General features: G+C 50.9%; 1 pseudogene; it reads right to left on the bottom strand.

The window, feature by feature from the left end:
- Positions 1–13,420: 13,420 nt before the first annotated feature.
- Positions 13,421–23,504, bottom strand: LOC103642942 (heat shock 70 kDa protein BIP5-like; annotated as a pseudogene).
- Positions 23,505–24,564: the final 1,060 nt, after the last annotated feature.

Consider the following 24,564-nt stretch of genomic DNA (forward strand, 5'->3'; position numbering starts at 1 on the left):
GATAGTACTGTCCGGGTTCAGACCCCGGACAGTCCGTAGTTCATTCGACCAAAAACACACAGTTCCTGCCCAAATCTAATTTGGCACCTACGGACGGTCCGCCGACCCCGGCCGGACAGTCCGCACAAACACACAGGGACTGCGCAAACTTAGACCCTCTCTGGTCAAGACTACGGACGGTCCGGCGCCAAGGCCCGCATGGTCCGCAGTACAAACATGTTGGATCTCTCCAAAAGAGACACTTTGGACCCCTCTGGATGGATCGCGGACGGTCCGGCCTCCTAGCCCGAACGGTCCACCGACCCTAAAACTTAGCCACTTTTCAACCACGCTTTTGAAAAGATTTTAACTCTCGAAACCGAAAGCGTTGTTAGTCCTCATGCAAATGCAACCACTAGATGCTCTATGAGGCACTAAGTTTTACACAGACCAAAGTCATTGACCCCTCTTAATAGTACGGCTATTTAGCCTATTAATCTGGTCAATTCCTTCTCTAAACTCCTGGTGACCGGCAAAAAACAAAAACCTATGTTATACCTTTGCCTTCACCTGATCCACAACTAATGCTTATAAGTCTCCAAGAATTTCTGTTCTCTGTGGTCCAACCTGCATTCTTATTTCTCTAAGAATTGTTAGTCCACAAATGGTTATCATTAATTACCAAAACATCACTAAGGGCCCTAGATGATTCACACCACCAGACTGAAAGTCTCATTGTTGTCGATACCGGGTTGCTGAGAGAAACCGCGAACCACCCAGCACGCCTTGTGACGAGCAAGCGAGCCATCGGTGTGGTGCTTATGGCGGAAGATCCACTTGCCCGTCATGACGTTCGCGCTTAGCGGGTGTGGGACGAGGCGCCTGGTGTCGTTAGCGCGAAGAGCCTCATACTCGTCTGTAAGGAAAATGGACCCCGGGCCATTTGGCTAAGTGATTTTAGTGTTTGATGACCAACATAACCTTGTGGACTAATGTTCTCCAAGTGTTTGTGTTTGTAGTTCACAGAATGCAAAAGAGGATTGGACAGAGGCTCTGAGGATGCAACACCTCGAAAGAAGACCTAAAAGATGCTAAGAAGATCAATAAATATCAAGCACAAGTCAAAGACTCAAGATCAAAAGAAGCCCAAGAAAATCAGTAAAGAAATCCAGAAAATGAGCTATCGGCTGGCACACCGGGGGCGCACCGGACTGTCCGGTGTGCACCGGACCGTCTGCGCAGAGAGCGTAGAGAATTGGCTCTCGGGCAGCTGGCACACCGGACCATGCGGCCCAATGGCTAGTTACAACGGTCAAATGATGTGGCGTACTCCAGACCGGGTCCGTGGCACACCGGACCGTCTATAGTACGAAGGGCGCAACGGCTAGTCATCGTGGCAGCTTCTGGGCGCGTGGACAGATGGCGCACCAGACGGTCTGGTGCACCCGTAGACAGAAAAATACTGCTTCTGTCCAACGGCTATATTTGGAGTGGGGGTTATAAATACCCCCCTAGTTGCCCAAATGAAGTGTGTGGAGCACAAGAAACATATCCCAAGCATAGAGGCACATTTCAAGAGCTCCAACACACAAGTGCATAAGAGATTCATTCAGTGATTAGTAAAGGTGCTTTGCGAGGTTCTTAGGCTAGTTAGACCGCTATTGCGCTTGCTCTAGTGTAATGCTAGTTAGTTGAGTAAGGTAAGAAAAACCCACCATAACCCTCGGCTCTTCCGCGAGCCGTTGTAATATTGTACCAAGTGGGGCGACATCTTGCGAGACCATGACAACCGAGTTTGTGTCACGGCCACCACCGTGTACCAGAGGGAACGAGGCCCACGACATTTTAGCCAGAAGCTCGATAGTGGAGACGGCGGGGAGCATCCGAGAGGAGGCCGGCAAGCGGAGCACCACTTGCACGTGGAGAAGGCTTGTGCGTTTCTACGGAGTTACTCGATCGTGGTGCTTGGCCCTCACGTGGGCTACCCTTTGCGTAGGGGCATCAACGAGGATTAGTCAGGACCTTGCGCGGTTCCGGATACCTCCGTAAAAATACCGGTGTCATCCACGGAGTTTGCTTTCTCTACTTGCTCTTTATTATTCTGCAATTACCTTCAAGCACTTAAGTTTCAATCTCTCTATTCTTAGTTAGATTTGTTAGGTTTGGAACTTAGGTTGCAAAACTCTTTTACGGTAGACATAGCAACACTTAGACAAAACCTAGTGTGCACATTCTAGTATTCATATATGCATAGGTTTTGCTCTAGGGTTTTATTTGTGGCCTAGTTTAGAAATAGTTTTAGAAGTCCTAATTCACCCCCTCCCTCTTAGGCGTCTTGATTCCTTTCAATTGGTATCAGAGCTAGGTTTGGCTCTTTTGAATCGTTTTAGCTTCACCGCTAAATAGAGCCGACGCTTTTAGAGGAAGGGGATGGATACCCATAGGCCACCACACTTTGACGGCACTAACTTTCCCTATTAGGGCATGTTCGGTTACCCCAATCCAGAGGGGGATTGGAGGGGTTTAAATCCCCACCTAGTCAAAAATGGCTAGGCGGGGATTTAAACCCCTCCAATCCCCCTCTGGATTGGTGTAACCGAACAAGCCCTTATAGTGCTAGAATGGCTTGTTACCTAGAAGCGGTTGATCTAGGTGTTTGAAGAGTCACTCGCGACGGGACGAAACCCCCTCGAAATCCCAAAAAGCTCACCGTGAGTGACGAAAAAGAAATTCATTAAAATGCTAGAGCCAAAAATTGCTTGTATGAATCTCTTTGCATTGATATCTTCAATCAAGTATTTACTTTGAAAAGTGCTAATGAGATTTGGCTTAAATTGCATGAGCTCCATGATGGCACATCCAATGTCTGAGAGCAAAAACATTGCCTAGCCTTGAATGAGTATAATTCTTTTGCTATGAAAGATAATGAGCTTGTTAGAGATATGTATTCTCGTTTGAATCTTATTATCAATGAGCTCAATTCTATTGGAATTAATAAGCTAGGTGATGCGGACATTGTGAGGAAGATTATCTCCTTGCTACCTCAACAAAAATATGGGAGCATCATCACCACCTTCACAACCTGGAGGACTTGAGCAAAATGACCCCGACACTTGTTATCGGGAAAATTGTGGCATTTGAGATGTCACGAAAGATGGGTCAAGAAGAGGAGCCAACTTCTTTAAAGCCATATGTTTTTGCATGTGAGGAACACAAAAAGATGAAAGGCAAGAAGAAGGGTCCAAGCTCAAGCTCCTCAAGTGAAGAAGAGGAAGAAGAAGATGATCAAGCCTCAACATCATCCTCCGAGGAAGAAGAAACAGTCCGATGCGTCGGAAAGGTAATGGGGATGATTCGCAAGATTAATCTAATGGGTGTACCCCTACAGGCCGAGGATCTTCTCTTTAACATTGACAGAAAAAACAAGGAAAGAGAGGATGCTTCACGTGTGGGGAGAAGGGCCACTTTTGGGACAATTGCCCAAATATGGCCGAACCCAAAATGATGAGGAGCAAAAACTTTAACAATTCGAAGCTGCAGTCTACGTTCTTCGTTTGTGCTTGATTAACATAGATGTAATAACATAATTCTCTATTTTATTCCTGACAATTGAGAGGATTTGCAAAAGGAATGTTTTGATCGTAAATGGTTACTCTATTACTAGAATAATTCAGTAACAAATCAAGATCTTGTATCGTTTGGTAGAATTTCCTGATGAGTACATGTATGTCAACTATTTGGTCAAGGCACAATCAATCATAGAGTCCCAAGCTCAAGGTGAGTTCAAGTCCAGTTTATTCACGAATCAGGTTAGGACTGCAGGAGTGGTCCTCACAAAAACGGACGCCCAGACCACATACGGACTCCGTTTTCGATGTTCTAGATATCGTTGGAAAGCTAAGAAGATAAGCTTTCCAACCCAACTGGTTCCACATCAAAATATGCTCGGAGCTGATGGGAATCGTCATAACAAGATGACGTCCAGAATCTGTCAGAAATCAGCGATGCCTGTTTTTGGGCCTAAAGGCCTTGTACATCCTAGGGTTGCTTGGCCACCCCCTTGGCCACCGCCTGAGTCGAGGACGACTCCAATTCAAGTGGGGGAGGATGATGAGGACATCTCTCCCATACAAATAATGCATGGACCGACAACACGAGCACGTGCACGACAGCTAAATCTCTAGGTTCGTTCTAACCTAATCAATTGTGTTTTAGAGCTTACGCTTGGTGCCATGGATGTTTTGATGATTAGGAACCTTGGAGAGGACCAAAAAGGACTTGGAAGAGGCCAATATGTCAAGGAGGAGAAGCTAGGACGTTCACAACAAGAGAAAGCCAAGTCCGACTCAACTACGTCTCCACCTCGAAGTCCAGGACCAGTCTGCACTAAAACGAACGCCCAGGATGCATCCAAACCGATTAGGTTGGGCTTTATATGGATGGAAAGCTAAGGAGATAAGCTTTCCAGCCCAACTAGAACCACCTTAAAATTCATCCGGAGTCAACGGGAATCGTCGAAACAAGTCAGCATTCAGATTCTGTTTTGGTGCTGCGACACAGTCTGTTGGGCTGTTGGGCCGTGTATCGTGTTGGAGCCCATTAGGGGTGCAACCAAAGGTCACGCACGCCCCTAACCTCTATTTTACCAGCAGCCACCACCACGTTAGGGTTTGGGTTTTGCTTAGATCATATCTGTTATCAAACAGTGTCGCCGTTCATCGGTTTGTGAGACCCCATCTCGTAATCAACACAGTTTTGGTTGCGTTCTTTCCTATTCTTGCTTGTGTTCTTGATTGAACTTGCAGGGATAAGCCTTCGTGGTGAGGTCACTCGTGTGTCACGGGTGATAACCAACGGAGCAGTGGTGTAGTGATTGCGAGGAGCCGTTCGCTCGGAGCCTTGGATCATCAACATCGAGATCTCCACCCAATCAAGTTATCGTACCTCACGGAAGATCAGGCCTCGACCTCTATCAACCCGTGCCCGAGGGTGTCTTTGAAAGACGAATGCTGAGGCCTACCGCTCAACCTGCTGAACTGGGCGACGGGGGCGAGACTAGCACCTCGAAGCTAGCGGTCCCGGTGGCGTTCCGTCCGTGGAGCTTGCCGAAGGTTGTGTGCGCCATCGAGGATCCCGACAACCGCCTAGCGCCGCTCCTATTTGCTCAGGACGGTCCCGATGCATGGATCTCCGAGATCCGGGACTACCTGAAGGAAAATATCCTTCCTAAAGACCATGTGTCCGCTGAGCGTATAATGCGGTTAGCTAAACGCTACACGGTGGTAGAAGGGGATCTCTATCGCCATGGCGCCAATGGCATTCTCATGCGATGCATCACCCAGGAGGAGGGCCGCGAGTTGCTCACGGAGATCCATGGAGGCGAGTGTGGAAGCCATTCTTCATCCCGCACACTCCAGGATGCAGCTGAGTTGGTAAAGTCCTGCAAAGTATGCCAGTTCCATGCAAAGCAAATACACACACCAGCTCAGGCTCTACAAATGATTCCACCCTCCTGGCCATTCGCCGTATGGGGGGTGGATATCCTAGACCATTCCCCAGGGCCATCGGTGGGTACCGGTTCCTCTTCGTCGCCATCGACAAATTCACAAAGTGGACGGAGGCTACCCCTATTGTTAGCATCACCCAGGGTGCAGATGTTGCATTCCTCAAATCGATTATCTGCAGATTTGGCGTCCCAAGCCGTATCATTACGAACAACGGGACCCAGTTCAGAAGTCGACTCTTCCAAGAGTATTGCGAGGGCATCGGCACCCAACTCTGCTTTGCGTCTGTGGCTCATTCTAGAAGCAATGGCCAAGCCGACAGGGCAAATACAGAAATCCTCAGGGGGCTCAAGACACGCACCTATGACTGCCTAAAAAAGCATGGTGCAAATTGGGTCAATGAGCTTCCGTGCGTACTGTGGGGAAACCGGACCACACCCAGCTGAGCTACCGGGGAGACTCCGTTCTTCCTGGTCTATGGGGCCGAAGCCTGCCTTCCCCCAGAAATCATCATGGGCTCACCACAGGTCCAGGCTTTCAATGAATCCATGCAGGAACAACTACGACGTGAAGATGTGGACTTCATTGACGAGCGAAGATGGCAAGCTGCGATCCGAAATGCACGTTACAACCAGGCGCTCAGGCGCTATCATCAACAGTTCGTGCATACTAGGGAGCTCCGGGCCGGGGTCCTAGTCCTAAGGCGAGTACTGAACCGAGAAGGACTCCATAAACTCTCCCCCAGCTAGGAAGGACCCTTCAAGGTGATGGAAATATGTCGGCCCGGGTGCGTTCGCCTTGCCACAAAAGGAGTGCCCCTGCCCAATCCGTGGAACATAGAGCACCTCCGTAAGTTCTATCCATAAGGGCAAAGACGGGGGTTGAATTTTCTTCCTTTGTAACTAGGTAGCATATACGTGTGGACCAACCCGGCGAGGTCCGCCCTCATAAGCCCGGTATGTTGGCATACATCCCACAACCCATGTATATCAAGTTATAAAGGAAAGATTTTACCCCTAGATGTGCTTTTGTGATGATCTCCTCTATTTCAGCTTATAAGCATTATTTTTTCTAACCCACCCATACGGTTCCCACCCTTTCTGGCATATTGAGATCCGAATAAAAAAGGTCCCCTTTACTACTAAAAGAGGACCGGTTGCCTAGAACCAGATCTGGAGAACGAGTGATCGTTGCCTGGGGTGGTCCGGAGCAATGTAGCCGCTTAGCCTGGTTCCGTACCCTAAGCCTGCACGCTCCACCACCCTGCAACAAGCACCCTAGTACCCAGAACTGAGATCCTTCAGGTCCGGACATCTCTTTAGTAAAATGCCTGGCTTCCTAAGTTCGGTCCTGCAAGTTCAGACTGGGGGCCCCATGGGTGCGCTACTAAACTTCAATATTGAAGCTGTGTGCAGATCCAGGTCTCGATTCAATGGTACGTAGTCTCAAGCTATTGAGACTACCTCCCAGGGGGCCATAACACCAATTTTTCCTTAGGTTCTTGGCAGCCAGCCTCGACCAGTCAAGACCAGCTCCCAGGGGGCCAGTGTACCAAGGCAAGGGAAGTTGATAAGTATTGCACACACTACCTTAAGGGCAAATAATATACAGCTAAGTTCCTGAATTATTTATTCATGATTCTTAAGTATCTTACATTGGCAAAAGGTTATTACAGCCACCTCCCAGTGGGACCCCACCTTTTTTGTAGATCCAGCTACTCCGCGTCGGCAGGACCACGCTGGAAGCATGTGACGACCATCTCCGCTACCTCTTGTACGCTCTCCCGGGCGGCGTCCTCTGCGGTGGCTACTGGACCATCAATCACTGACGCCAATGATATGGTGGGGTCATGACTCCGAAAGCACGTCAGGACGTAGTCCACCACCGTCCGGTAGAGCATGTGGCCCTCGACTTCGAGGCGGGCTCCGAGGCCCTGGTCCAGGCGACAAAGTCGATCGGCGGCGGAATCTAGCACGGGGAGGGCATCGGAGATCGATGCAGGCGGCTCTGACACCGGGATGGGGCTCATCCCTAGTGGCACCAGTGCCATGCTTGCTTCACCGGCCCACTCGGTGATGCGCTAGACCCCAGCGCGGTGCTCCACCTAGAGATCTTCGAGGGCCTTCCTGGTGGCCTCCATCGCCTGTGGATCCAGTGCCGCCCACGTCGCATCGAACTGGCAGATCCGCTCTTCCAGTTTCTTCTCCTTGTCCTCTGCCTCGAGCTCATGCTCGGCCAGCATCTCGCCCCACCGGGCGAGCATTTCTTCCCTGAAGGAAAGATCTGTTGCTCGCCTGTCCAGGGACAACCTCTCCTCCTTAAGCCATTCCACAGCAAGGGTGACATTGTTGGCCTTGTCCTGGAGCTCTAGCCGCCATTTCTGCAGCTCCGCAGCGGCCTCCGTCTGCTAGACCCGCTGGCTTTCTAGGGTCTTGTCTAGGGCCTTCAGCTTGGCCTTGTACTCCGCCATGAGGCCCTTCTGCTGGGCCACGGCGTCTTCCCTCTAGGCCACCTTCTTCTCCCTTCGGGATGCCTCTAGCTCCTGTTCACATACCCGCCGGAGGTCCTTCTTGTACTCCTTATAGTCCTTCTCAAGTTGGGACCGTACGGAGGCAAATTGTTGGGACGCTGTTTTGGTGCGCCCCTCCAGCTGGGTATGCCAGTCGTTGAGGCGCTGGTGCTCTGCCTCAAGCACCTCCCACTCCCGCAAGATCTCTGCCTCGGTCTCACCAGAACCCGGTGAGCACGGGACAATATGCGGGGGAGGGGTACTGGCGCCGCTCCTTGCTCGGCTCCCGACTGGAGTCGTCACCCAAAGATCTCTTCCATCTCCTCTGGAGCAGGCGAGGGAACGGAGCTGGACGTGCCGCCCACATCAGCCTCAGCACTGGGAGTCGGCACGGTCCCTCCAGCTGGACCCTTAGTTGTTGCTGGAGTCACTGCCGCCGGATCCCTCACCGGTACATCAGAAGCCAGGGGCACTGCACGGCCTGCAGCCGGGTTCGGACCACCGGCAGCACCCTCGGTGGAGCCTTGCTGCTGGGGGCCAGTCCTGCCAGTAGAGCTGGCACCCGATGGAGTGGTAACAGTCGAGTGACCGGCAGAGGAAGAGGCCCTGGCAAGCAAGCGATGGGTTAACACTCGTCGACGAGATGGCTAGGCCTGCGAAAAGGGGGCGGGTGCACTTACTTGGGGCCCTGAACTTTCCAATATCCCTGGAAGCACGACGATTGCTATGTCGGCTGTTGCTGCTGTGGCTACTGCACTGGCTCCTGCTGCTATTGCTGCGATCGTTGTGCCGTTTGCTGCTGCTGACGTTCCTGGGGATGATTATGAAAGGGAAATGGCCTTAAACCATTTCTTATATTGATTTTGGTGCTTGATGACCATCACAACCTTATGGACTAACTAGTTTGCCTAGTCTTTGATTCACAGGTTCATAAGTTCAACAGTTTAGTTTCTAAGTTAGAATCAGCTCAGATCCAACCATATAGGGGTAAAAATATGGAATAGATGAACTACTAATAGTTCTACTCTTTGGATAAGTTCTAACCACCCCTAGGAACCTATTCGATATATCAAGAAAGGTTGGAAAGCTCGGAATCAACATTTCACTATTTTGGAGCTTGTTTGAGCAAAAGAAAGAGTATGAGTTAAAAAAATAAAAAGACCAAAATGCATGACTTAGACTTGTTGGAAAGTCACTAGATATATTTGTCTAAGTCATAGGATCTCTCACTCATAATTCAACCAAAGCAACTTGGATAAGATAGTTCAAAGATCAACGACAAGTCAGAAACTCAAGGTCTAAAATTGCCAAGTGCAGACCGTCCGTGCCCCTATTGCGGACTGTCTGGAATATCGTAGAATATTCCGGACAGGAGCTCTTTTAGGGTTTTTCACTGTGCCGTGGACCGTCCGCAATGCCTCGAAGCACTTCGGATAGGAACTGTGCAAAACTCACATCTCTACTACAGACCATCCGGAAAATAAGTGAAGACTGTCCGGCACCAAGCTCGGACCGTCCGGCCTCATACACGGACCGTCCGCCCATTGAAGATCAGTCCAACCCGAAGGTGACAAGTTGAGCAAAAGGAATTTTAGAGCTGACGCGGACCGTCCGGGACCAAGAGGCGGACCGTCCGCGTGACGTCACCGAGGCAGATAGCCGTTGATCTAGCCGTTGGTCTGTCAGGCATATCCATTGAGATGTTAGATCCGACCGTTGGAGGGTCGCGGACCGTCCGGGCCCTAGCCCCGGACCGTCCGCCAGTGCGCAGTTTTGGCTGACAAGGCATAACGGCTATGTGGGTGGTTGAGGGCTATAAAAACCACCCCAACTAGCCCATTCATACAATTCATTGATCCATATCATACACAAGAGTTGGGCATTCACTCCTATCTACTAGAGCAACACTTCTACACATCAAAGCCTCACAAGTGCCATAAAAGAGAAGATCAAGCAAGAAAGCTACTCGTGTGCGTTGAGCGAATAGTGCCTTGTGAGAATCATTGAGAGAAAGTGTGTGCTACATCTTTGTGTTCATTTGAGTGTGGAGTATTGACTCCCATTGATTTGTAAAGCTAGCAAGAGCCCCTTATCTTTGTGGTTGGCCTTGCGGAGACTTCGGTCTTTTGTTGACAAAGAAGAAGGAACACTCGCCGGTCTTGGTGACCGTTGGAGAGAGGGAAAGGGTTGGAAAAGACCCGGCCTTTGTGGCCTCCTCAACGGGGAGTAGGTTCTTGAGTGAACCGAACCTCGGTAAAACAAATCCCGTGTCTCTTGTGCTTATTGCTTGTGATTTGTTTTTCTCCCTCTCTAAGTTCTCTTGCACTATTCTTTGTGGATATTACTTTGTGTTGCTTCAAGTTAAAGTCACATTCTAAGAAGCAACTCTTGCAAGAAAGAACTTGTGTTGATTCCCTTCTTAAATCTAAGTCTCTTTATTGTTTTCCTTCTTAACTAAGCCTTCTTGCTCTTCTTATCATACACATTTAGTTGTGTTGCTTTGTGTCAATTCCGCATTCTTAAAAGCAACACTTTTGCAAGCAAAAGACTTAGGTTTATACTCCGATTATTATTTATCTTGTTCTAACCGCTAACCGAGGGATCGAGTTTTGTGTTAAAATTATAAATTTCAGGTTTTGCCTATTCACCCCCCCTCTAGGCGACTATCAGATTACCCCCAGACGGCGGTGGTGGCGGCGGGAACGAAGAGTTGGGTGGCCCCTATACGTCATGGGCCTGAGAGCTGGCCCCAATGTCCCCATCTGCAGTCTTCTGACGTTTCTCAGCAGGCTCCGACACGAACGACCCGTCGGCACAGCGTAGCCTGCGTCGTCTCTCCTCTTCCGATCCCCCAGAGCTACCTGGGGCGAAAGAGCCTCCCGTAGGCCCCTTGCCCTTGCTTGAGGAGCTCGGGATCGTCGTAAAAGCGGCGCCGGATGCCGCATCACCGGTCTGGGGACCCCCAGCCTGCACACCGGGGATCTGGATCCCTCGGTGAGGGTATCGACCGACGATCTGGTGCACCGCCATACCACTGTCATCAAAGGTCGACAACGTCGCCAGCATCGCCGCCCTCAGGCCCTGTTCATCGCAGAGCGCGCAGATGTGCTGAGGGAGGATTAGAGACTCGGGAACAAAGACGTCCCCAGTAATTCCCTGCACCAGGAGCTCCAGTTCCTTCTAGGATAGATTGGTATCTGGCCTGTACTGAATCCTGCAGTGGTCATCCGGGCCGGTGAACCAACAGGCCATGCGCAACCTTCGCTGCAGCGGCGCGATCCGGCGTTTCAGGAAATCACCGAGCACATGCATCGATGTCAGGCCGCCCAAAGCCAAGATCTCGATCTTGTCCAGCACGAGATGGAACTCCGGCGAGAGGGACGGTTTGGCCCTCCACTGCTTGCGGTCGAGGGACGGCTCGTCGGTTGGCAGGCTGAGGCGGTCATTGGCCTCAGTGCTGGCGATCACCCAGTCGCTGCGCCAACCTTCCCATCTCCTCTCAGCAAGGGGGGAGATGTAGGTTACAGACGGGTCTGGCCTCGTCTGAAAGTAGTAAGCGCCAATGTTGTCCCTGCCCTTCCCGGACTTAACCAGCACGAAGAAGTGGCGGAAGAGGGAAGCGCAGGGGTGCACGCCCACGAACATCTCGCAGAGATGGACGAAGATCGCCACCTGCAGGATGGAATGGGAAGAGAGGTGTTGGAGCTGAAGCCCGAACTCCTCCAGCAGCAGCAGGAAGAAGGGCGAGATCGGCAATGCCAACCCGCAGGAGATGTACAAAGTGAACAGCACAAACTCCCCGGCGGCGAGCGCGCCAAGAGGAAGAGAGCTCGCACGGACCCCTCCGGCGAGCCATCGCGTGGGCCGTCCGAGGCTTAAGCACACCAGATCGAGCGCCTCCTCGGTCTGGAAGCGGCAGGGATCACCAAGGGAGGCCATGGTGCGAATGGCGGCGCGGGCGTGCAGCGAAGGAGCTCGAAGGCGAAGGGGCGCGACTGCTCAGGGGAGAATGCAAATGCGAAAAGGTGACCGCTATCCGCGGTGCAAACCCTTATCGAAGCAGACTCCCCCACATGCCCCCGAACCGTCGAGCAAAACTCCAAGAGACACCCGCACCGAGCACTAGCAACCCAGACCATGACATGGGGGGCCAGGTCCACCAGTCATATGAAGTGGGTGGCTGACGCAGGTGGGGGGGCAGAATTAGAACCACCGGGTGCGCGAAACGCGGGCCATGATCAGTATCTCCTCGGGAACCACTGAGGCAGTAAAATCCCATTTTTACCGCCGCAATGGTAATCGGCGTCAGGTGCATGGCCAAGGCGTACCACCTGGCATGGGGGCCACAGGTCAGCGAGCCGCACAGACATATGTGACGGGTGGCCTGACGGCGGGCGTGACAGCAAGTTTGGGACAGTTGTGCGCTAGACCCACGTCAGGCTGCCTGGAACAGTGCCATAGTTGAGGCCCCACATACGGGTTCCTAACCTCTCTCGAAGTGGGCCCGAGGGCCACTGTCGGTACCCCATAACTGGGGTACCCACTCCCATTGTGTCAAGACACAGTGTTCACACGGTTATCCCGAATTGTGCGTTAAGGAACTGAGCAACTCAACCTTTTCACGACTCGCCTGAGGCCGAACCCAAGCGGGAGACACAGTCGTGACTCGCCCGAGACCAACCTCGGACTGGTCGCGACTTTCCGATTCGCTCAAAGGCGTCTCGGGTGTCTGTCCCCGTCTTATGGGTAGGACCAGTGCAGCCATGTGTCCAGGGAAGTAATATGCTCAGGGACTTCACCAACGGGTCCGGACCCCCATGGATGGGTCCCGGACCCCATAAACACAGTCTGCACCCCCTGGTAGGACCGGGACCCCCCGCATGGGGTCCGGGTCGTTAACAAGGGCTCCCGTCGCCCTGGGGCAGGACATGCTCCAGTCCCCGTTCGGACCCAGGCAGGGGTTCGGTCACGCCACGTGCCTGCTAAGCGTATAGTACGAACCTTCGCATGGAAGCAAGACCTCAGCCCGCATTAAATGCAGGGCAGTCGTGGCACGCTCTGACTAGGCGCAGGGCATGACAGACCTGTGACAAGTCTGTGTAGCCACACCGCGCATGCGGAAGTTGGCAGAGCCACGCACGTTGAATGCTCGCTCAGCGTCCGGCGCGTTACTGAGGTCGCTGACCCACGCACGCGGGCGACACCATCATTAAGCGCCGTTCGGCCGGATATCGTATCCATTACAATGCCCGGCCGAACGTGACAGTGCAAGCTGCTTCTCACGCCCCTACACCTGTCGGCATGCCAGACTACGCCGCACCCTATAGTAACAGGCCTTCGCCCACACACCGACAAGACAGGGCGAAGGAGAGGCTGGTCGGGAGATCCGCGCGACGACCAAGGCAAAGTCCTTATCCACCGACAGAAGATTAGCTATTCTGTATAGTATATTTTCGTACTCTTGGGCCCACCTGTCAGGGCTCATTTCCCATGTAAGCGCCTCCCTTGAACTATAAAATGGAAGGCACACAGCACTACAGGGGGACAGACTCTTACACACGCTCATACACTCACACGCAGCTCAAGCAATACAACTCACTCACAGTGGATGTAGGGTTTTACGCTCCGGCGACCTGAACCACTATAAACCTTTGTGTCCTTGTTCATCGGATTAGCCAGGCAAACGCTTAAGCCCCCTCCTCATCTCAGGATTTTGGGCGGGTGCACTTCGCCACCCGACCGGAGGAATCGTTTCCCTCCGTCAATGCTCAAGACAAGCCGTTCTTCAAGTTCAAGGCGAAGAAGTGCTAGACTGCCAAGCAACAAACAAAAAGTGTCACGACAAGTTTACATATGATGAATTATCAACAAAGAGTAAGGAGTACCTTATGTTTATATATTGGTAGGAAACAAATTATACATCTTTGGTTCTCCATTTAGTTGCAGCAAACTGCAGCACAGGTTCTGTGGTATTGGAAAGAATGCTATTTGCTAATTTCAGCTTAGTATCTTTACTCTTAAAAAGGTTCGATTTTTCCCTTATGACTGCCCTCAAATGACAACATGACCGGTTGTGGGCTATCAGAGAACTGATTATCGATCTGCACATATTGTATTTGAACTTAGTTATGGGTTGATTTGGGTTGATTAGCTAGAGATGCGAATTCAGAACTAACTCTTAAGAACATTTTACAGCAGAATAAATACTGGGAGAATGCAAGAACAGAGGTTCAGAGAAAAAAGAAAAAAAAAGCCAAGTAAAAGGAACCCCGGCGAACCCCCGGGGGCCCCGTGAAGACTTAAGACATAGCAAGACAGATTGAAAACTCAAAGAATTTATACATTGAAGTTGATAACGGGTTTCACGGGCATAACACGAAAGAGTTTATCCATCATTACCAATATATTACAAAGACTTTAGAACAGAACAGTTAAAACAAACAATATGACTCCTTGGCCAGGGGTCGATTACTGCTCTATCTAAACTAATCAAGACATGACATCCCAGAGGAAGTCCTGCAGGAGGAAAAAAATGCAAGATTACGAATGCAACTTGCAATAAATAGTGCAAACCACGAGATGATCGCCCTGATCGGCTTCGTATTTGCGATCAGTCGATTAATTAATCGGACGTTCTGAAAAGAAAGCTTGGAAGACCCCTACCGTCCTTGCCGTAAAGAAAGTCAAAGCACTCCTCCAGGTAGCACGCCGCCTTAGGACGGGAAAGAATGGCGGTGCCTCGAACGATGGCGTCCTCTGGTTCCACTCCCTTGCGGCTGTTTGGCTGCCTGCCATGGAAGTAGTCCTCGACGAGCTGATGGAGCTTGGGCATCCTCGCGCCGCTACCGACGAGGACGATCTCATCGACCATGTCCTTGCGGCTCTCGTCGTGGGGCCGGGGCAGCCACCCACTCCCCATCCACAAGTCGCATGACCCTGTCGAACAGGTCCTGGTTGAGCTCCTCCAGCTTGGCCCGCGAGGGGCGCCGATGACTCGACACCGGTGACATGTATCTGCACCATCGTCTCTTCCTGGTCGCTCAATGCCTTCTTGGCGTGCTCGCAGGACACCCTTAGCCTGCGCAGCGCCTCCGCGTCCTGCCTGATGTCCCACTGGTGCGGCTCCTTGATGAGCTCCGCCATGTAGTCGATGATCCGCGCCGTGAAGTCGTCACCTGCATCCCACCCAGCAAGCAAGAGAATCGATTTTTTTCTATAGTAGTAGTAGTAGTAGTAGGTATTGATCTGTCTTCGAGCTTGACTACTTGCCTCCCAAGTAGATATCATCCTACGCCATGACGTAGCGAGCCTCGCCATTGATGAACTTGAAGATGGCGGCGTCGGACGTGCGGCCACCAACACGCAAGACAAGGATAGCCTTGCCGTCACCTTGCTCCGTGTGGCGGTGATGCGCCACGGCCGCCGCGATCTGTCGGTCGATGGCCTTGGCGGCCCGGCGGAAGCCAGCATCGTACCTTGCCATATTGACGACGTCCTGCCTTCCGTTGTAGTTGAGGTGATGCGGCATGGCGATGATAGCAGCCGAGAGCTCACAGCCCAGGTGAGCCTCCGCCCTGTGCTTCAGCTCGGAGAAGAGGATGTCGGCGAGATCTAGGGGGCACAACTCTATGACCTGGCCGCCGCCGGCGGCTTGGATTTGGATGGCGGCCCGTCCCTCCCTCTCGGAGAACTTGTACGATGGCGAAAGCTTCATCTCGCTCTTCACCAAATCGTCCTTGAGCTTTTGGTTGAGGAGGCGCGTGAAGCCCGAGATGGCCGTACCGGGGCTGACGGCGGCGTGGTTCATAGCAGCCTCACCGGAGAGGATGGTGCCGTTGTCCATGACGACCACCTAGGAGGGGATGCAGAGCTGGTAGTACTCGTGGCTCCCGGGGCGAAAGTCGTAGGCGGCGATGCACGAGTTGGTGTTGCCGAGGTGGATGGCCGCAGCTGGCCCCAGCAGGAGGAATGAGATCCTCTGCAGTCGGCTGCCGCCGCTGCCGTGTGGGCCTAGCGGGGTGCCAGGCCCACGCGCAGCGATGACTGGGCGCCGCGCCCCAAAGTCCGCGCCACTCACAGTACTCCTCTGGAGCCCCTCTTCGGACCCCGAACGCCGGCGGGGCTCTTGGGATGCCGAACGCCGCCGCCGCCGCCACTGCAATGCAAGATCGATTCGTCGAATGGAACTCAATCAATCAGTCAAGAAAGCTAATAAGAAGAATTACATACATACCCATGACCACCATGAGTAGTACAGGGCCCATGAGCCCCATCATCGTGTTCATATACCTGATGGAGAAAAGATGCTTAGCGATGGCAAAAAGCAAATTAATCAGCAGACCCATCAAGATCGTAACCCAACCAACGTTTGAAAAACTCTCCATCGTATCATAATGTCGTGTACCATAATTAGGGGTACCTAGATCACGGCCCTAAAAACGCCTAACGGCTTGTTCGCTGCGGCTTGCTGTGGCTACGGCTGCGGCTGCGGCTTCTACAGTATTTTTCTCTCTATGGATTGCAGCTACAGCAGTCCAAACAACTGCAACAGTGCCGGCTTGCAGCCAGCTGAACATGCCCTAAATGCCTGGGAGAGGAAAAGCCACAAACCTTTGCACTCCCAACCTCACTGGGCCCCGCCAGCCATCGGTGGAACTACGGTTCGCCCGAGGCCCCGCCAGCCATCGGTGGAACTACAGTTCGCCTGATGCCCCACTAGCCAACGGCGCAACTACGGTTCGCTCGAGCCTAGCCTCGGACAAGAAGTACATTTCTGCCTCGCCCGAGGGTATCCCGGACGAGACTCGGGTGCGCTCGCCTCGGCCGATACCCTCTAGCCCTGAGACGTGCACATTTAATGAGATCTGAACGACCACCTACCCCGCTGCGGACGCCAAAGTCAACAAAGGACGACATGGCTACAGTCTAATCCACCTCTGCCCACCACGACGCTGGTCAGAGTATGGATATGGGGCACTGTACCCCCTCTCCTGCCTCTATTCCAAGGTATGGCTACATACCAGACTCGGCCTCGGTCACGGCCTCGGGAGAGGTTTCCGCCTTTCCCGAGCCCAGCCTCGGCCAAATGCCCCGACAAAAACACACGCGTGCGCTGCCTGTTCTCCACGAATCACGCAACAGTGGCTATAGAGACAACAAGACCGACGTCTAATCCACCTTTCTGCCGTACCAAGCGTTGTTTCAACCACTCCGACTCGACGCTCTCGGATACGTCTCATCCGTACCCCTGTACAAGACGGGCTTGGGAAGACTCCCATGCACCCAAACTGGCCTCGGCTCTCTACCAAATCAAAGGACAAGCTACAGGGCTCGGACACGCCCCCCGCCGATCGGCCACGTCGCTACAGGGATCGGGCATCCTCTCAGAGGAGAAGGCCATTCCATCAGCCACGCCGCTACAGGGCTCGGACAGGCCCCCACCGATCGGCCGCGCCGCTACAGGGCTCGAACACGCCTCCCCCGATCAAGCCACAACAATAGCACAGTGCCCCCTTGTACACCCGGGCCTCCTCCTTGCGCCTATAAAAGGGAGGGCCCGGGGCCTTCACTGGGGAGAGGAAAGAGGGGAACAAGAGGAAGAACACACGACACTCCACCGCTCCTTCCTCACTCACCACCGATATTGGCACTTGCTTCAATCACACACCAGAGACTTGGGACACGTTCCCTCTCTCGACCAGCTTGTACCCCTGCTATAAGCACCTAGGTGCAAGATAATACAAGTCTCCTCCCCCGCTGGATGTAGGGCCTTCTTTTACCCGAACCAGGATAAATCTTGTGTGATCTCTTGCATCGACCATCCGGGACAAGGACACGCGGCAAAAATTCGCTAGTCGGACGAGACCCCCGGGTTCAAAACACCGACAAATAATAATAATAGTAGTAGTAGTAGTCACGTACTCCAGGCTCTTCATGTTAATTGTTAATTGAACTTATGTGTTTCCAGTCAAAAGTGTGGCAAAAAACATATTGGATTACAGCCACAATGCTCACAGTAAACTGGACTTGAACTCACCTTGAGCTTGGGACTCTATGATTGATTGTGCCTTGACCAAATAGTTGACGTACATGTACTCATCATTTTCTCCCCTTCTTGGTTTTGAGTCGTCCTCGACTCAAAGTCGTTGGTGCCTGCAAAAGGTGTTGATGTAGTGCTTGATGTCGTCCAACCTTGCTCCCCTTCTTGAAGTTGACCCTGTTGTTGTAAAACATACAAAGAAGGACAAGTGGAACTGGACGTGATATGGTTAGCTTTAACACAGCCCTCTAATTGATCATATTGTTTAATGATAAAAGGAGATTTCATATTTGAACAAATATATACTCGATGTACCATATATTCTCCTTTCCAATTATATCTTCCAATAATATGATATGTATGTTTAGATAACCATGACAATTCAGCACTAAAAGAAAGTTTCTCCTCTAAATTATTTAGATTACATAGAACATCAAATTTAATATAACCCAAAGTATTTAAAGAAGATAACAATTTCAGCTCATCATGCACACTAGTTATAGGATTGAATGTTCTAATTTTGGCACAATTGATAGGATCAGAAGCAACAACATCAAGTTTGTTCTCTAGTTGTGGTATAGAAGTAATAGTATTATCAACACACAATTCTTCTTTATCACAAGGAACAACAAGACAATCCTCTTGTAACAAAGGCGACTTAGATTTATCTGAAGGCATGACATTAGTAGAATTACTCAAATTATTTTTAGTATCATCCATAGAAACAAATTGTTCTCTCATAAGTGCTTTCACATCAATCCAAGTTTGTGGTTTATCAGATGGAGTTAAGGACTCCCACCAAGATAAAGCATAATGGGTCAAAACACTAGTTGCCTTTTTGATCTTTTTCCGTTCACACATAAAATATTTTGCAAAAAGACAATCTATCTTAGTTTCCCACTCAATATATTTTCAGCACCTATACCATCATAAGATGGAAAAGCAAGAATAGAATCACCTGCGGAAGAAGTTGTAGGCTGTGGTAGATGAGTCTCCATCGTATCCGTCTGTTCAACAAGTCCTGAAACTCTCTTCAACCTTTCAGTGTTCATGTTGAGTGCATCACACATAGCTCTCATCATGTCGCGGAGCTCCAGATGGGATGTTCCTGTCATTGTTAGTACAAAACAGAAACAAAGGCAACAAGCAAAAGGTGTGAACCCTACAACTACTCTCAAGGGTGGTGGTGGAACACAAGTTGTGAAGCGTCTTACCCCGCTCTTACAAGGTTCTTACCAGCACTGCAGGTGGCAAACGGTGGACGGTGTAACAACACTTAGAGCGTGGGTGTGATTGCAAAGGAGTACCTGTTCTGCTCGAGAGAAAGGTGGAGCTTTGGGAAGGCTTACTAAATATATATCTGTGGCACACAAGTCAGTAACAGATAGCAATGCTGAATAAGTGTCCAAAGTACTCGTCCTAGTTGCTGGCCTAGAGAATGTATTAGCACAGTTGGAGGAAGACACAAAGGAGGTGACAAGGATCTAGGAACAACAAGGGAACGAGTTGGAATGAAAAACAATCACAGAGGTGCATAGATCAATGGTGTTCCTGCTTATGCGCACTCTTTTTCTCTTTTTTTCTCTAATTTTTTTCTCTTCTTTTTTTTCTTTGTTTTGTGCGGCTTTTTTTGCACTTGCATTTTTATATTCTTTTTTTCACAAGAGTGCCGCAAAAACAAGGTATAACACAAGGGTCTCAAAAAAATTCTCGTCTGTCTATCACAGATTTTCTGCTCTAATTTCAACAGACTGTTTGACAAATTTAGAGAACTTAAACACAAAAACTCACAACATGAAAGTTGTAGATCTTCTTTTTCTATTTCTTTTGGAGATCGCCTATTTTGGATAAAATAAGTGGGAGATATTGACCCTGAAATACAGACTGGTTCGAAATTTTAGGATCACAAACAGATTTACTTCCAAGACAGATAACTCCTCGATAATGATATTTTATGGAAGTCTCGTAAATATAAAAGTTGTAGATAATTTTCTAAGCTTTCCAGAAAGTACAAGAACACTAAATTCCGAGTTCGTATGCGAGAGTTATGATCAAAATACCGAACTAGATAGAAACTAATCTGATAAGGACGTGATGATGAGAGAAAATAGGATCGGTTAGGATCGGTTTTGTAGATGGGATCTATTTTGGAGGTCGATTTTGTAGGATGGAAGCGGATGGAAAGGATCAAACTGAACCAAAACAAATCTAAACCAACAACCAAACTCAACCTAGGACACAAACTCAGAACTGCAGACTCTAAAACTGAATTGTGCAAAGGCTAAGGCGATGGTTTTAGGTCGGGATAAACAGATCGTAATTTTTTTGGCTTTTTTGTGGGTTATAGGACGAACAAAATGAATCTAATGGTAGGATTGTACTTCACGGGCAACCTAGAATCTCGATACCACTTGATAGAATGGCGAGGCCCGATCTTCCGTGAGGTACGATAACTTGATTGAGTGGAGATCTCGACGTTGATGATCCAAGGCTCCGAGCGAACGGCTCCTCGCAATCACTATACCACTGCTCCGTTGGTTATCACCCGTGACACATGAGTGACCTCGCCATGAAGGCTTATCCCTGCAAGCGCAATCAAGAATACAAGCAAGAACAGGAAGAACGCAATCAAAACTGCATTGATCAAGAGGTGGGGTCTCACAAACCGATGAACGACGACACTGTTCGATGACAGATATGATCTAAGCAAAACCCAAACCCTAATATGGTGGTGGCTGCTGGTAAAATAGAGGTTAGGGGCATGCGTGACCTCTGGTCGCACCCCTAATGGGCTCCAACACGATACACGGCCCAACAGCCCAACAGACGGTGTCACAGCACCAAAACAGAATCTGAATGCTGACTTGTTTCGACGATTCCTGTTGACTCCGGATGAATTTTAAGGTGGTTCTAGTTGGGTTGGAAAGCTTATCTCCTTAGCTTTCTATCCATATAAAGCCCAACCTAATCGGAGTTCGGATGCATCCTGGGCGTTCATTTTAGTGCAGACTGGTCCTGGACTTCGAGGTGGAGACGTAGTTGAGTCGGACTTGGCTTTCTCTTGTTGTGAACGTCCTAGCTTCTCCTCTTTGACATATTGGCCTCTTCCAAGTCCTTTTTGGTCCTCTCCAAGGTTCCTAATCATCAAAACATCCATGGCACCAAGCGTAAGCTCTAAAACACAATTGATTAGGTTAGAACGAACCTGGAGATTTAGCTGTCGTGCACGTGCTCGTGTTGTCGGTCCATGCATTATTTGTATGGGAGAGATGTCCTCATCACGGGTGCCCAAGTTGATGCCCTCGCAGAGAGTTCATCTGCTACCGAGTTATTGGTGCGAGGAAGATGTTGCAGTTTCAAGGCATCAAAATTCTTTTCCAGCTTCCTTACATGGAGGAGGTATGCCGCGAGCCGGGGCTCATTGCAGCTACATTCCCCACGGACCTGCTTGATGATCAGCTGGGAGTCCCCCTTTGCCAGGAGCTGGCGGACCCCTAAGGATAGGGCCGCAGTCAAGCCGAAGACCAGAGCTTCATACTCCGCCATGTTGTTGGTGGCCTTGAATTCAAGGTGCACCATGTACTTCACTTGATCTCCGCTTGGGTCGATGAGGACCACTCTGGTCCCGCCGCCTTGTGCACGGGCGGAACCGTCAAAGAAGAGCGTCCAGTGGGGTCCGGTGAAGACCGGAGCCCTAGGCTCCGCCTGTGGGGGGCCCATGCCGGGATCTAGTCCACCAGGAGCGCTCGGGGAAGGGGTCCATTCTACAATGAAGTCTACCAGAACCTGGCTCTTGACAGCATGGCGGGGCTGGAAGTCCAGCTGGAACTCAGCGAGTTCAGCAGCCCATTTGGCGATGTTACCTGTGGCGTTAGAGTTGTGGAGGATGTCCCTCAATGGAAAAGAGGTTACCACCACAACCCTATGTGCCTGAAAATAGTGGCGCAGCTTCCTGGATGCAACAAGTATAGCATAGATAAGCTTATGCGTCTCAAGGTACCTGGCCTTTGCCTCGTGGAGGTCTTCGCTGACGTAGTAGACCGGTTTCTGGATGGTCTGGACCCCAGTAACTGGTCCCGGGCCTCCAGACTCTTGTATTTCCGTCATTTCTGTGATGGGTGGACCAGCACCTTCTCCCTGGGGAATCTCGTCGTCCTCCTGGGAGGTTGCCCCAGCCTTTCAGCGACCAGCACCATGCTGACCACCTCTGTGGCCACCGCAAGGTATAAATATAGCACCTCCCCGGGCTCTGAAGCCACCAATATGGGGAGGGATGTAAGGCACTGCTTCAGCACCTGGAAGGCTTGTTCAACCTCTTCGGTCCAAGAGAATGGGCCAGACTTCCTCAGCAGCTTGAAGAAGGGTAGCGCCCTCTCAGCCAGCCTTGAGATGAAGCGGCTAAGGGCCGCCAGTGATCCCGTCAGCTTCTGCACGTCTTTGATGCGGGCAGGAGGCCTCATTGCCTTGATTGCCCTGATCTTCTCTGGGTTTGCCTCGATGCCCCGGTGGGAAACCAGGAATCCTAGCAACTCCCCAGTAGAAACACCAAAGACGCACTTCTCTGGGTTCAGCTTCGTGCGCGTCGCGCGCAGCTTGTCAAATACCAGGGTTAAGTCTTCCACTAGGGTTGACCCTCTCTTAGTCTTGACTACGATGTCATCAATGTATACCTCCACCTTATCCCTAATTAGGTCGCCAAAGGTCTTACTCATGGCTCGTGCGAATGTTGGCAAGGCATTTTTCAGACCATAAGGCATTACAACATAACAATAAAGACCATCCACTATTACAAAAGCAGTATGTTTCCTATCCTGCCTAGACATCTGGATCTGATGGAAACCAGAGTAAGCATCTAAGAAGGACAAGAGGTCACACCCGGAGGTGGAATCCACGATTTGATCTATTCGTGGAAGTGGATAGGGGTCCTTAGGACATGCCTTGTTGAGGTTAGTGTAGTCAATGCACATCCGAAGCTTCCATTAGCCTTGGGGACGATGACTGGATTGGCCAACCACACTGGGTGGTGGACCTCCTCAATGAAGCCAGCATCCAGCAGCTTCCTGACTTCCTCATTGATGAAGTCCTGCCGCTCGATGGACTGCTTTCGAGGCTTCTGACTCACCGGCTTGGCGTCAGGGTTAATCTTCAGGTGGTGCTCGATCACCTCCCTGGGGATCCCAGTCATCTGTGACGGTTCCCATGCGAACATGTCAACATTTGCCCGGAGGAAGGCGATGAGTGCGATTTCCTATTTCTCCCCTAGACTCCCCGCGATGCGGGTAGTCTGGGAGGAGCCCGCTCCAACCTGGATGGTCTTAACGGGGCCGCCGTCCATCCCGGACGGCTGTACCTTCAGCGCCTTTGGAGGTGCCTTGGCACAGGGGGTTGGAGGGTCCCTTCCCTCGCCATCCGGGTGTGCGGCTTCAGCCGCCAGGGCATGTAGCTTTTCGACGGCGGTGAGTGTGTGAATCATCTAGGCCCCTGTTTTGGTAATTAATGACAACCATTTGTGGACTAACAATTCTTGGAGAAATAAGAATGCAGGTTGGACCACAGAGAACAGAAAGTCTTGGAGACTTATAAGCATTGGTTGTGGATCAGGTGAAGGCAAAGGTATAACATAGGTTTTTGTTTTTTTGCCGGTCACCAGGAGTTTAGAGAAGGAATTGGCCGGATTAATAGGCTAAATAGTCGTACTATTAAGAGGGGTCAATGACTTTGGTCTGTGTAAAACTTAGTGCCTCATAGAGCATCTAGTGGTTGCATTTGCATGAGGACTAACAACGCTTCCGGTTTCGAGAGTTAAAATCTTTTCAAAAGCGTGGTTGAAAAGTGGCTAAGTTTTAGGGTCGGCGGACCGTCCAGGCCAGGAGGCCGGACCGTCCGCGATCCATCCAGAGGGGTCCAAAGTGTCTCTTTCGGAGAGATCCAGCATGTTTGTACTGCGGACCGTCCGGGCCTTGGCGCTGGACCGTCCGTAGTCCTAACCAGAGAGGGTCTAAGTTTGCGCAGTCCCTGTGTGTTTGTGCGGACTGTCCGGCTGGGATCGGTAGACCGTTCACAGGTGCCAAATTAGATTTGGGCAGGGACTGTGTGTTTTTGGTCGAATGAACTACGGACTGTCCGGGGTCTGAACCCGGACAGTACTATCTCCCAGGTCGCGGACCGTCTGGCCTTGGAAGGCAGACCGTCCGCACATGCAAATCAACTTGGTCAGGGCTCGGGTGTGTTTAAGTTGCTAGGTCTCGGACCGTCCGGCCGTGGGAGGCGGACCATCTGGACCTGCCTTTTTTTGACAACTCTAACAAGTTTCAAATGGGAAATCTAGCCATTACTGGTACGGCGGACCGTTCGGCCTAAGGGCGCGGACCGTCCGCGTGTGCGCAGAAGCTGTGTTTTTTGCACATAACGGTTGGTTTTGAGAGGTGGGCTATAAATAGAAGGGGAGCTCATGTGTGAGGACTCTCTTGGCCATTCCTAGCACACATTGAGCTCATTTGTGATTCTCCCACTCATTCTCTCACACTCTTTGC

Source organism: Zea mays, chromosome 10 (genome assembly GCF_902167145.1).
Source record: "Zea mays cultivar B73 chromosome 10, Zm-B73-REFERENCE-NAM-5.0, whole genome shotgun sequence".
In the NCBI taxonomy this organism is placed as follows: domain Eukaryota; kingdom Viridiplantae; phylum Streptophyta; class Magnoliopsida; order Poales; family Poaceae; genus Zea; species Zea mays.